Raw genomic sequence first — 13100 nt, forward strand, 5'->3', positions numbered from 1 at the left:
TACTTATACCACACGTAAATCTTTTTCAGGACTTTTTATAACTCGGGGCCCAGGGTAATGTAAAACACAAGTTGGATTCTATAACCCGGCAGTTTCCTTTCCTTACTTAAAGATAAACCAGCAATATCATAAAGGCAACAAGTCTTGATAAGCTAGTTGTCCGAAGCGAACAGCGCGTGAGACAGCACGGATGTTGAGTAATTTCCAACATTTCATGCTTGAGCTCCTGATGACAATGTAGATTATCTATTCTATAAAATCTACTGCGGGAGCTTCAAAGGGTTCGGATGGGCTAATTTAGTTTCGTAGAAGAGGATTGCGGATTGTTTCCTTAATAGGCTTGAGCTTGGTCAAGCACTCAAATTATGTGATGTCTTCTATCCTTGACCGACTAAGGGCAGGTGAAACTCTTCCATGCGTTCCTTGATAATGGGCCTCTCGAATCAAGTAATTAACAACAACGTGTCAGAAATTGCTCTTGGTAACCAATCGTCACTGTCGTCCGTGGTTAGCATGCTGTTGTGAGCGTATTATAGAACTCAATCCTTTTACAGTATGTTAAGTGCAACGGAATCGGCCACCTGAAGCCCCTCACAGTACTATACTCATAGCGCGTTTAGCCCTTTCGCATAGACTAAGGCGAGTGAATTTTATTTTTGAGATGCCTTAAAGCTGCCAAGACCTCGGTAGCTTCAAAACATACTAAGACTGATTCTTTAAATCCTACGTTTTCTTCATAAGCTACAAGTTTGCTTTAGAAAAGGGCATTTTACCAGGATGTCCATTTGTTCAGTTAGCCTTTTACCTCATCACTGGGTTTAACACATTATGTTTTCCATGTCTATTGATCTAATTAATCTAATTAACCGCGAGATTTTTGTAATTGGTTTTTCATACTGAAATCCAATATAACCTAGCAATCCCGCAAGTTAGGGCCGACGTGTTTGAGAAAACACAAAAATCCCATAAGTCATCTGCTTTATCCACTGAATGGTATCTCAAGATTTTTACTTCTAGATGTAACATTTTTCAGAGCAATGTATTTACGAAAAATTATGTGCTCGGCCTAAAATATAAGTCGTTACAAGGCTGAAGAAAAAAGAAGAGATGTCTGTTAGGAGAAGAAGATATTACCAATATGCCAACAATGCTAAAGAGCCACATGTGGTGGATGCGCGAATATCTGCATTGAACGCGTGCATCCCATAGCTTCCTTAGAAGGATCCTAAAAGTCTTAAGAGCAAGAAGCTATGAGGTACTTTGTTATAACTATACGGGTGGAAACCTTTTTTTATTTTTCGCATGTTTTTGGAACTTTTCAATCAAGAGCATTTATCGAATAATGTGTTGTTTGTAATTTCTGGTCACCTGTGGTCAATGTTTATGCAAGTTTGTAATATTATTTGTTTAGAAAAGGTTGTCCATGATCCCAATATGTCGATTTACATACATATTAATGGAGCCCAAAAAACAGCTGAATGTTTCTTCATCAAATAGACTCAGCAAAGAACAAAACAGGTAGTATTATGCAAGAATTCTCATGAGATACATTTTGTAATTGCTTGCAAAGCGCTACCTGTAATGTTCTTTGGCTTATGCTTTTATAGCATCTTGGACATTCAGTTGCAACAGCGTGCAAAGAATTTGACTACTCTACGCTCATTCATCAAAAACGGATCATTCATCAGTACATAGTGCTTTAAATTATTTCTAAAATATTTGAACATTAAAAAATTTAGTGTATTCTTCTAAATGCAAATGAATCTGAAATGTTCCAGTGAGTATACACCGAAAATACCTTCGACTTACTTTTGTTGATGATGTGGTTTCCCATTCGCAAGCACCACTTGTATTGTCGTTTAGGTAATTTCAAGTCTCTTGAGCAGTAGCTGGTATTGGGCCTCAGTCTGTTTTTTTGAAGAGTGTGAACTACGTTCTAACAATACGTTTAAACTACTGAGAGCTTTTACGCACAGTATATCCTATCGGCAATTTGCTCCATGTTATATTCTTGCCAAGCTTAAAACTTCGTTATGACTTTCCCTCCTTTTTTAAACACTCTGTCGTTAGAATTCATCAGTTAGAATCGGACAAACCCGAATTGAACTAATTGTAGGTGCGTATGAACGGACCGCTTTTCAACCTAGAGATGTTTCTTCTTGAGGGTTGACCTGGACAACTCCAACAGGCTTCTCAAGTAGAGGACAAATACAGTGGAGAACGCTTCTACATTGCCTGTCAGATTAATGAAATGACGTATCCTACTTTCCCTGAGATAGTCACGGCTAATGAGTATGTAAATATTATCAGCGCTCTTTCACAAGCTACTGTACTCCTCCGATTCGCTTAACAATCGGATAAGGTAAAAGAGCTTGGAAACAATTCTTGTATAAGGTAAGATTCCCAGGAACAAATGTCACATTTTTTATAGGGCTCGTGCTTTGGAATAACACCCTTGTCAGGTTAGTGAGAAAGTTTACCGCGTCACTCAACTTCCAAATATTCTCGTTCTATTACTTTTCACGAAAGTTGTCGGCAGAGATTATCGATTCACCTTGATCCTTATCACATACAGCTCGCCACATAAAAAACCGGTTGGTCATTTTGACGTGATCACAAGTTTAGGGTAAGATCTAAACTCCTTTCGTGTGTTTGCACAAGATTGTTCGAAAAACTCTTTAAAATTTTCTTCGTTTTTTATGAGATGGGCAATTTTAAGCCTATAACCATCGATACGACGTCTATGTACAACCTTTTAGGGAAGCCATTGTCACATTTTTTTGAGTAAATGCAAGTTACTAGAAATAATTTCAAATTACGCATACATAAAGAAGCAGCTATATATGTAGGTTTTATGCGATTTTATTAAAAAGATTTCAAACTGAATGCAGCTATTCGTGATGTTTTTGGGAATTCTAACCAATTTAGCATAAGCTTATCCAAACGGCATTCATCCCTCTGTTATATTACTGATTTTTATAGCTAAAAGAACGTAGATCGGCCCTCTGCCCTGTTGACACCGAATTTATTAACGTTGTATTGGAAAGTGATCAGTCGACTTTTAATTTAAAAACTCTTTTATTAAGGAAGTTGAAAATCTAATTTACAACTTGGGACCAACGCTTATCGAAGAGAACCGAGAAAAAGGTTTTATGCTGCATAGCTTTAAACACTCTTGAAATCCGTGTGTACCAGACCGAAGGAAAAATTATCATTTATGGTACGTGGAATCACATTCAAAAAATCACGAAGGCGGTCTACTGTAGATTGTCTGCTTTTGTACGCCCACTGTCGCCGCGAAATAAGTTTATACCTTAATAATGTGCAGTTTTTGACTCAGATTGTAGATCTCATTCCGATCCTGACTGTGTCAAAAAATGAATAAGTATTTTGATTATTGTTTAATATTGTGAAAGTAGTTGTGACGTGATTTTATTCTACCTGCCTGGTTAGATTTTTGCGCTTCTATGCTAACACTTGTGTTGCTAATGGCCCTTTTTTAGCTACTAAATGCTCCAGCCTTTGAATTAGAATCTGTCAGATCTAGACCTAGCCAAATAGACATGGAGGTAAAAGCTAAAATAGTTTAAGGTTTTTCATTTAAGGTTTTGAAGGAGTAGGCTTATTGTTGAAGTTGAAAAGCGAAGAAATCGACTTTTTTAAATAGGTGCTAACTTACTGAACTGACGCAGAAGTGGCAAGCAAGTAGGTTTAAACAAAATTACGCACGAAAGGGATAAGCAGACGCAAATCATTAAAATTAATTTAACATTATATTCTTTTATTTATTTATAAGGCGGTATGTATTCTGTTCCACTATTACGCTACAACTTATATTATTTCGAATTGCGTAAATATTTATGGATATCCGTACAGGTGAAAAACCCTTTCTGATAATTTACTTGTGTGCAGAGTGTGCTAACATATAATGGTGCCGGGTGACAATTATGCCAAGATATTTATTTTGCTTGATACTTATTTTTTGCGTTTACACATTGGTTTAACCCTATTTACATATTCTCACTTTTTTCTGCTACTTGCTATTTCTTGCCATCTACCATTATGAGCTCACGACAATTGAGTGCGTTGAATTAACTATGTGAACCGTTAAGGTCAAAAAAAAAAGCAACCGGTGACGTGGCAGGAGACATGTCCGAAGACACGAAAAACACACATGAGCGTTGAACAAGCAGAAAAAAAGGTGAAACAAAAAAGACAGCAAGAGCTCACAAAAACAATAAAATGTTGTTCAGTCCATTTATATATAACTCCTACCTAGTAGAGCATAGTCGTTGTTTTTATTGGTTCCGACCGCACACCTTTCTGTTATCATTTAGAGTACTGCCGATCAGTTTAAAGACTTTGCGAAGATCAGAGGTAGAACAGTCAACTAAGCCTACGACCATCCGCCAACAAGTTTAATCTACCCTTCAGTACAACGACATTGCTTCTACAATCGAGCTTATTCAAGGAACACAGCAGGACAGAGATACCGAGTGACAAAGTCACGTAACAAACAGGTCGGTACAGTTGTATTGCTGCACTTAAGCCAAATGGTCGAAACCATAATACATTCCATAGAAGAAAATAATGGTAACTCTGTCCTACGTTTATAAAATACTTATAGGCAAACTGATGAAATAAGTCGTTCTTAAGGGCCAAACATTGACAGCAGAACAGAAAAAACAGACCGAGAAATTCACAGAAGAGGTCGGTAGGCTCAATTACCAGTAACCACAATTATCCAAACGGTGGACGAGGACACAGATTTTGATGAGCCATTCATCAAAGAACTTGAGAGAAGATCAAGTTCTAGAGCTTAACTAAAACAGGTGGATTAGCACAAACTACACACGACTATCTAGTAAACTATACTTACGTTTTTGATCTTTCGATCGAAATGATTCGAGGTAACAGTCGACAACGTGATCTTGTTAAATATGGAATTCCCAAACGATTTTATCGTAAGCGTAATGCCAAAAGGACTCTTTAACAGCTAGGACCCATTCAAGAAATCGATACCTGCATTTAGTTTATTAGGCTGGCGATCGCTCTTTAGGTCAGACACCCTAGAAGTATTAAGACAATATCTCAGAAATGAGCGCGTGATTTTTTTACCAAATGACGATTTCGAGAAATGAAAAATACTTGAAGCTAAAACTAACAGATGCCAACTAGAATTTGAAAACAAAGACCGAACGAGACACCAAGAAGTATCCTAAGGAAAAAGTAAAACATATCTTTTTTCATCGCAAAAAAAACCCGTCACTGTTAATTCCCCTATGAAAGTTACATGTTATATGCCAGCGATAAACGCGAAACAGACTCAATATTGAGATCTTTGAAGCATCTCTAACTGAGAAACTAAAGAATTGCCCTCAAAATGGGTAATGGGTTTAGGATATTGTGAAAAAATTAAACATTAAGTGCCCAAGCACAGATCACATACAATTTATGGTAACTAATGGCTATCAGAAAATGGCGTCGAAAAGCTTACTTTGCGCATAAAAAGTAGGAACGGCGTACAATACGCGTTATGAATGAGAAATTATTTCATTTTGATCTCTCGCATCATGCTGGAAGATGAGATGCGAAGCAACAGCTAATACCATTAGTAAATATGACATAATTATTCGAGTCGCGAAGGAAAACCACAAAATTGCTTATGATCCAGTGCGGCAGATCTGAAGCACAAATCGTCACAAAACGGAGTGAGATAGATGCTAATATTATTATTACACCTCCCTATGCACCGCTACAAAACAGAATCAGAAAACGAATCAGTGAAGCAATTTTTAATTTGATACGAGCCGGATTGCTGTAGATTTATTGGTATGCCTCTGAACAGAGATAGTGAACTTGGAAAATTACCATCCTCAAATACAAACCGATCTTACATCCCGATATTGCTAAATCACCGTTTGAGGTACTTTACGGTTAAGAACCTCACGTCAACTATTTACAGCCATTTAAAGCAAATAGAAGAAAAATGAAAAAACTCCAAACCTAGAAAAACGTTGGACGACGTTGGTATCCCCTTAACAACTACTGATGTAGTTTTTCTACTTGACTGCCATTGAATCTAAGACCATTTAACAATTCAGAACATGAGCGTAGCGACCAACTGATGCAACTCAAGTTTCATTCAGTAAAATAATGTTCACCAAAGTAACTTGACAACACGGTAGGGCATTAACACTTAATCAAACGAAAACGTGTACGGCCTAAATCTTTAAGTAAATGAGACAAACAAGGATAAAGCAATGCGGGCCGTCAGGTGGGTGAGACTGCCGGTATGAATCACAGATTGATGGAAGTTGGGGAATAAAGTTGCTAAGCCACAAATAGGCTTGTACAATATGCCATAAGTTCCCAAAGGTCAATGAATGGTACAAAGCCATAGATCTCAAATAGAGTCGATGGAGCAAAATTAAAATGGAGTTTGGCAAAGTTGTCACTAAGTAAAAAAGTTGCCAAGACAAAGCGGACCTCCAAGTTACAAAAGTCGCAACATATCTATTCAAAATATGATGAGTTGCCTAAAGCTAAACTTAGAAAACCGGTGCAAGATATTTAAATACATTTGTTTCTGTGTCTACCTATGGGTTACTAAGGGCTCTTTTAATTATTACAGCAGCACATTATCTGCCTCTAAAACAAGTTAAAACGGATTTTTAACAGTATCATTATAAGAAAGACTGTATATTAAATCGCCGGGCACGTACACTTTCAGGCCTGGAAAGGTCCTGCGACTTATACGCTTACTATATGGCCTAAAACAATCGAATAAAATTGCTCCAACTATTAATAAGCTAGATGAAGGTCAGAAAATAAACAGGGTCAGACAGACGACTGTCTGTCCCATCCAGTAAAATAAAGTTGATTTAACATTTGTTCTAAGCTATGTAGTTGATATTCTCGTGAATTATTCTTAAGAACAAAGTATAAAGGGATTAAACAATTCTTGAAATAATATTTTAAAACTAAGAGCGCTAAATCCGAACATTTCTTTAGTATCACATATCACAGTATAGTGTTGCTAGTGTTTTAGGGCAAACGCCGAGGAGAAGAGCGCCTATGCAGACGAATTATAAACAAGGTTGGTTGACTCAAATATCAGACATCCGGTTTAAAGACGTTGGGTAGGTCCCATCATTAACTGTCTTGATCCACTCTATGCGACGTTCGAATAGTTGTTTTCCTTAAACCAGCAGATATAGTCACCACGTTAATTAGCGATATATTACAGCAAGGCACAATCCGGAGGTGTCGCCTCTTTAGCTTTTAGGTCTTCTCTGTCTTTTAAGCGCTCAACGATCTATAGATAGCATTAGCCAGCATAATGTCATCGGATACTTAATCAATAATCAAATTGCGATTTTAAACTTGCCTTGTCTTGCAAACTCAATGTGCCATAATCGCAGAATTGTGAGCCACCATGGCTGAGGAAGTTCTACTCAGAATGTATCGATGCCGTAAGTTTTCAGCTACTAACGCTGGATATAGCGGGGTCGTTCCCTATGCTTCGGACTATCCTCATTTATTTAATCTCCCCTAAGAAAACAATGCTGCAGGTCGACGGCGTAAAAATAAGCATGCGCTCCGCGATTCTATCACGAGCAGGCAGATGCCGCAAGCAATTCACCCTGAACAGAAGTAACTTGGTCTTTGGATTGCTAGATGTTGCTTACTTATGATCGTGATTTACGATCATGTTGCACATAGTCTGGATTTATGCGTACGCCATGAGTTAGTAACAATATGCGGCATGAAAAGTCAATCAGTTATATAACGGATCAAGTAACTCTCGATTATCTTAAGATATGCCAAGCTAGAAAAAAATGTATGGAAGCATTGACAGCTTTTAGGTAACAAATGTGTAAAAAAAGTAGTGGGGAGTTAGCAATTTAGCGGTGACAATCACAAATCCAACCGGTACGATACTCATGTTTCTCCAGAATAAGATGTTAGACTTTTGTGGCATTGTACCTGTAATCTCTGCGATAGCTGATTAAATAAATAAAATGCATACAGAATCCCGGTTGTTGATATGCAGAATTTATGTGAGTAGTTTAAAGGCTAGCAGCGGACGCGGTAAAGCCCTAGCGGCTAACCGATAAATTAATTACTAGCTTTCGACTACTAGCTTACATATATACATATAGGATTTTTCTTATGAGCTATTTGAATGGATCTAAGCACGAACAAATATTTTACAAAATACAGGTATCTAAAACAGCTAAGTATAAAAAATGCAAAAAAGCGCAGAAAATTTAAAATTAGTCACTAAGCGTTAAAGGTTCAATCGGCTATTGATATCCTGCTCTTCGAAATAATCGCAGATTTTAAAGCCGCAAAAATTAAGTCGAAAATTCCTATATAAAAAATTCAAAGGTATCAAAAATTACTATTCAAGTTATTTAATAAAATCCTATATAATATAAAATAAAATGAAAAAATTCGAGCCTTTTTAATTTAAACTCTATTGGGAACCTTTCGATTTGCTTCCTAGAAATCGTTGTCGGATTTTTTAGAAGCCGCATGAAAACCGTTGTTAATGAAGAGTATCGGTTGCAGACAAAAAAAAAGTTTACAATTTTTGTTGAGGTTTATCTCGCTCAAATACTGAAAACACCGCACCGCTTTTCAATATGGTGGGTTTGATATTTTATTCTAGGAAGAACTAGCTTCTTTGCGGTTTTAATAATAGCAAGCAAATAAATACTTATGGGCTATGAGAAATAGACCACTAAAATTCCCCGGAATTTGAATGACCCATCTTATATTATAATCGGTTCAATGTACAATATATTGGGTTGTTTAGTATGTAACGTGGCATATTGAACTTTTTTTTTAATTTTCATTCACAGGCACAGCTCCTTTAATTTTAGTCGATGTACGTGCCATTATTATTTGTAAGCTTTTGCTGCTATAGAAGTTTGGGGTACGAAAGTCTAATCCTCTTGAAAGGGAATTTTGACATCATATTGCAACTCTAATAATTTTCCTATAAGAAAATTACTGGGATTTTGAAAATAGCTATCTGTGGGATCAGTTTCTGGCAAGTACAATGGACGACAAAAAGTCTCCAATTATAACACCTGTATTTTTGCCACTGTAACTGTCGCAGTGCGAGATCGAGTGTCGTCATGCAATAGATCTCATTTAGCTCTTTCCACTAATCTTGACGGCTTAGTGCGGATTTTTTTCATTACCATTTTCAACTACTGACAGTAAACGTCAACCGAAATCGATGAATCAGAACTCAAAGAATGAGTTACTGTTGTAAGGTGAGAGAAATGAGGAGTAAGCGCCCCTGCTTCTATTTATGATCCTCGCTCGAATTACACGGCACCCAATTATTTTTTCCCATAATAATTTGACTGAGGTAAACCAATATGGTACCTTCATATACGCTAAACCTCAATGCTAACTTCAGTGCATTTTGGGATGGGTTAGCCACAACCACAGTTCTCAACCTTTGCGGAGAGTTTTTGACAAGACTCATTTTCGAGTTTAATTTCTTTTTCTGGAATTTTTTGAACCAAGGGCTCAGTGTCTCTAGAAGTATATTTACTGAATACAAGGTTTTCTTCACCGCTGTAGTTTTAAAATGGAATTCAAAACCACCCAAATTGTCAAAGTTTTCATGGCTCACTACAACTCGACTGTTAAGAGCCCGAATGACAAGTCCAGTGAATATTCCGAGATCTTAGAGTAAAGGCACATCATGAATACAACAAAAAGTGTCACGAAATTTTATACTATCTTGAGATTAAAGCAGTGTTTGTCACGTTTTGTAGCGAACGGCCTAGTGTATAAATATGATGACTAGGATTAGGTAACTAATTCCCCGGCTAGAAGTCAAAAAGCAAAGGAAATAACATGGTATATAGTACTTCACATTGCGAAGTGCCTCACACTTCGCAAAGTAAGCCTGCCTTTCGCGCGTTTCGGGAGGAAACTGCAGTCGACCCAGTTTTACCGTGGGCCCCTTTTTAGATGATCGCTGCAGTAATACTTCACTATTAAGATCCAGTACGATTCAATATCCAAAGAGTAAAAGCTGGAAGTAATCCAAGGATGATATCCAGTTACGTGGACCAACTTGCACTCGACGAGGGGAACAGCACGACGTATCAGTAGATAGATGTTAATAATAGAAGTTAGTCAAGGTTGCTCTTTGTCCAAATTGGCGGCAAAGTAGATGATACTATGCCTTCAAAGTCGACGCCAAAGCAGCGAAACATCTGGTGCGGTCTCACATTATTGACGAAATCTGCATGGGCGGATTAGCTGATGAGAGAGAGGAATCATTCACGGACACTTATCTTGAGGTAGGCAGACGCAGTCATATACGACCAGCGTATATATATATATATATATATATATATATAAGCCAAAAAGCTCCATTCTGCCGTTTTCATTTGACAGTATACATTGTGTGCTTACTTATGACCTAAACAACTGCGACAGCACTATACGTTAACCGAATGTATTCTCTGTACCAATGCGTTAATAAGAGTATGAAATAACTTGGTCTTTCCTCTAGGCCATAACGCAATCCTTCGTCTGTCACAATTATCAAGAGAAATGGAGGGACTTTTTTCTCATCTGTCTTAAAACATCAGCCTCTTAAAAAACGAGCTGAGGTTAGCGGACGGGGTTTAACTAAATTCACCGTTTCACGTATAGCAGTGGTATCTCGTTGATAACCCCTCTAAACTCAGACTACTGTGCATAGCTTTTCCAAATAAACGATGGTTCAATTCGGCGTTTTCCTACGCATTTAACACCTCCTTCATTGTGGCCACAATCCCATCAAAGAATCCATCACTCCAAGCAGCACGAGGTCACGTAAAAGCCTAACAAATGCCACTGGAAACCAGTTTAAAATGAATCGCCATTATTCTTGTGCGAATATACACCGCAATACAATTCTGAGATTCCTTTTTTAAGATATGATTGTAGAACGAACTGCAAATCCCCAAGCCAGTCGTTGTAGCGCGTCAAATATCGGTGAAAAGCGGTTTCCATGACTTCTGCGCGTCTTATTTAGAAGCATTTAGGTAAATCCAAAGTACTGTGCTCATCCCGAAGTACGCATTGACACAGTGATTATGAATAGTAAGCTGGATTGCTAGGCGAGATCAACCCGGAAAATTTAAAAGGAAAATTAATGTACGGAAAAATAACGTATGCCATCCAAACTAAAGTGCGGTAGTTGACGGAAGCGAATATTAACTCATCAAAATCTTTCATTGTCAATGACCAGTAAGAACGAGGCGTATTTGCATCCATGCGGTAGACGATCATCAGCAGGAACCATCGACTCTTCAACATTGACGGAATCGGCGAACTTCTGCAGCTAAATGTAGAGCGCAAGAATGTAAGAATATCATGATAAATGGCTGCTCCTCAACTGCTACTACAACATAGGTCGAATATATATAACGGTCATGCGAAGCTTGTCGTTTAATGAACTGATATTTCCTGGTTTGAAATCACGTGGCTTAACCGCGGGGCGATCTTTTTAAGACAGAGCAAGCTACGGGGATTTTGGCAAGCGACCACCAGGATGGCTGACGCTCTTGGCGGTGCATAATCTGAAAAAAGTCATCAGTCGTCGAACGCTGACCGCTGTTTGTTCCTGATACAGTTGTAGGCGAATGCCGTTTATCGACTTGGCTGCTCATCCATGCATTTATAGCATGCAACTGTTGAACTGGTAAAAAACGTGACGAGCTTCATTTTAACGTATCACAATCGACAGAAGTTCGAAGTGTGGTAGCATTACTAACTATAAGCACTGTTTTTCTGTTGTATTCTAAAAAGGCAGTTGTAGCGTATCTTAATTCCGACGAAGATATGCCGTGGCCATGTTTCGAGTCAATTCGTATTCCTTTGTTAGTAGTAAAATTTATGGGAAGTCCTCAAAAATAGACCAGAAACTTAATCATCCTACCGCAAAGCTTGAGGCTAGAGCTACTGGATAAGGGAAGCCGCAACTTAGCAGGATCAAAAATCAGAGCTACTCTTTCTGACATCTACTACAATTGCCGACGTCGTTGAGAAGTCAGGTCACCTGAAAGCAGAAACGATCCTGGATTAGTGATCACGAAAGGTCAGATATATCAAAAACAGTAATATCAAAAGGGTAAATTGATGAACCCTCAGTAGTATTATCCAAATGAATTCTTATTGCCGAATTCGTCTTCTACTCATGGTCGCGGGTCTTAGGTCAAAGGATGAATCAGTTATAAACTGAATGAACTCATTTTACGACCCCAAAATTACGTGGCATTTTATCAACATAACTCGCCCAAGCAGTTAACAACTCTTGAAGTCGACAAGTTTGAAGATATCTCGAAGTGGCAGTGCCAATAAAAAGCCATTAAATGCTAACTTTCAGGTTACCTTCTTCATTTAGAAGCAGTGGACTTCAATATTTTCGGACTCTTACGATAGGAAGCACAAGAAAAGACCATCAGGTCCAAGCAATATTAGCAGAAACGATGACGCGATGCAGCTCGAGATCGATTAAAAAATGCCTTGAATCCGGGTTGAGACTGAGGCCGGTTGGTAAACAAGCGCTTAAAAAGTGCACCGGAATATAAAAGTGCACTCTGTTATTTACACGTAAGGTCCTGAGCATGCCTCGTCGCCTGAGTGCTACTAAGGAAAATTTTTTGGCAACGCTTTTGGTTTGGCAGCCCAACAGTCAACACAATGGCATTATACAGAATAGGCGTGGCTAAATTTCAAGGCCACTCTCAGCTACTGCTATAACGGTGGCTCAATATTTTCTATACGGTGTCAGTTTGCTAGCGGTCTTTGATGATCTGCAATAAAGTGGTAACTTACACATGCCCTTAGTATGCTGTTGCTTTTCATGGCTGCTAATCGTTGTTAATGTAGAAAACCGGACAGCAGTATGTGTAACGGTTTATGAAGGCCGGCGTTTCAATGACACGCCGAATTACTTTCTTGTCAGGTACCTTTCTACTTTTTCTTTTGTTCACCTTTTGTTCACGGGAAACGTTACTGCCGCTGCTCTGCAATCGCTGATATCAGAAGACGATTCAGCGACAAACTCAGTT

This window comes from Varroa jacobsoni, unplaced genomic scaffold (assembly GCF_002532875.2).
Source record: "Varroa jacobsoni isolate VJ856 unplaced genomic scaffold, vjacob_1.0 scaffold_759, whole genome shotgun sequence".
Classification (NCBI taxonomy): domain Eukaryota; kingdom Metazoa; phylum Arthropoda; class Arachnida; order Mesostigmata; family Varroidae; genus Varroa; species Varroa jacobsoni.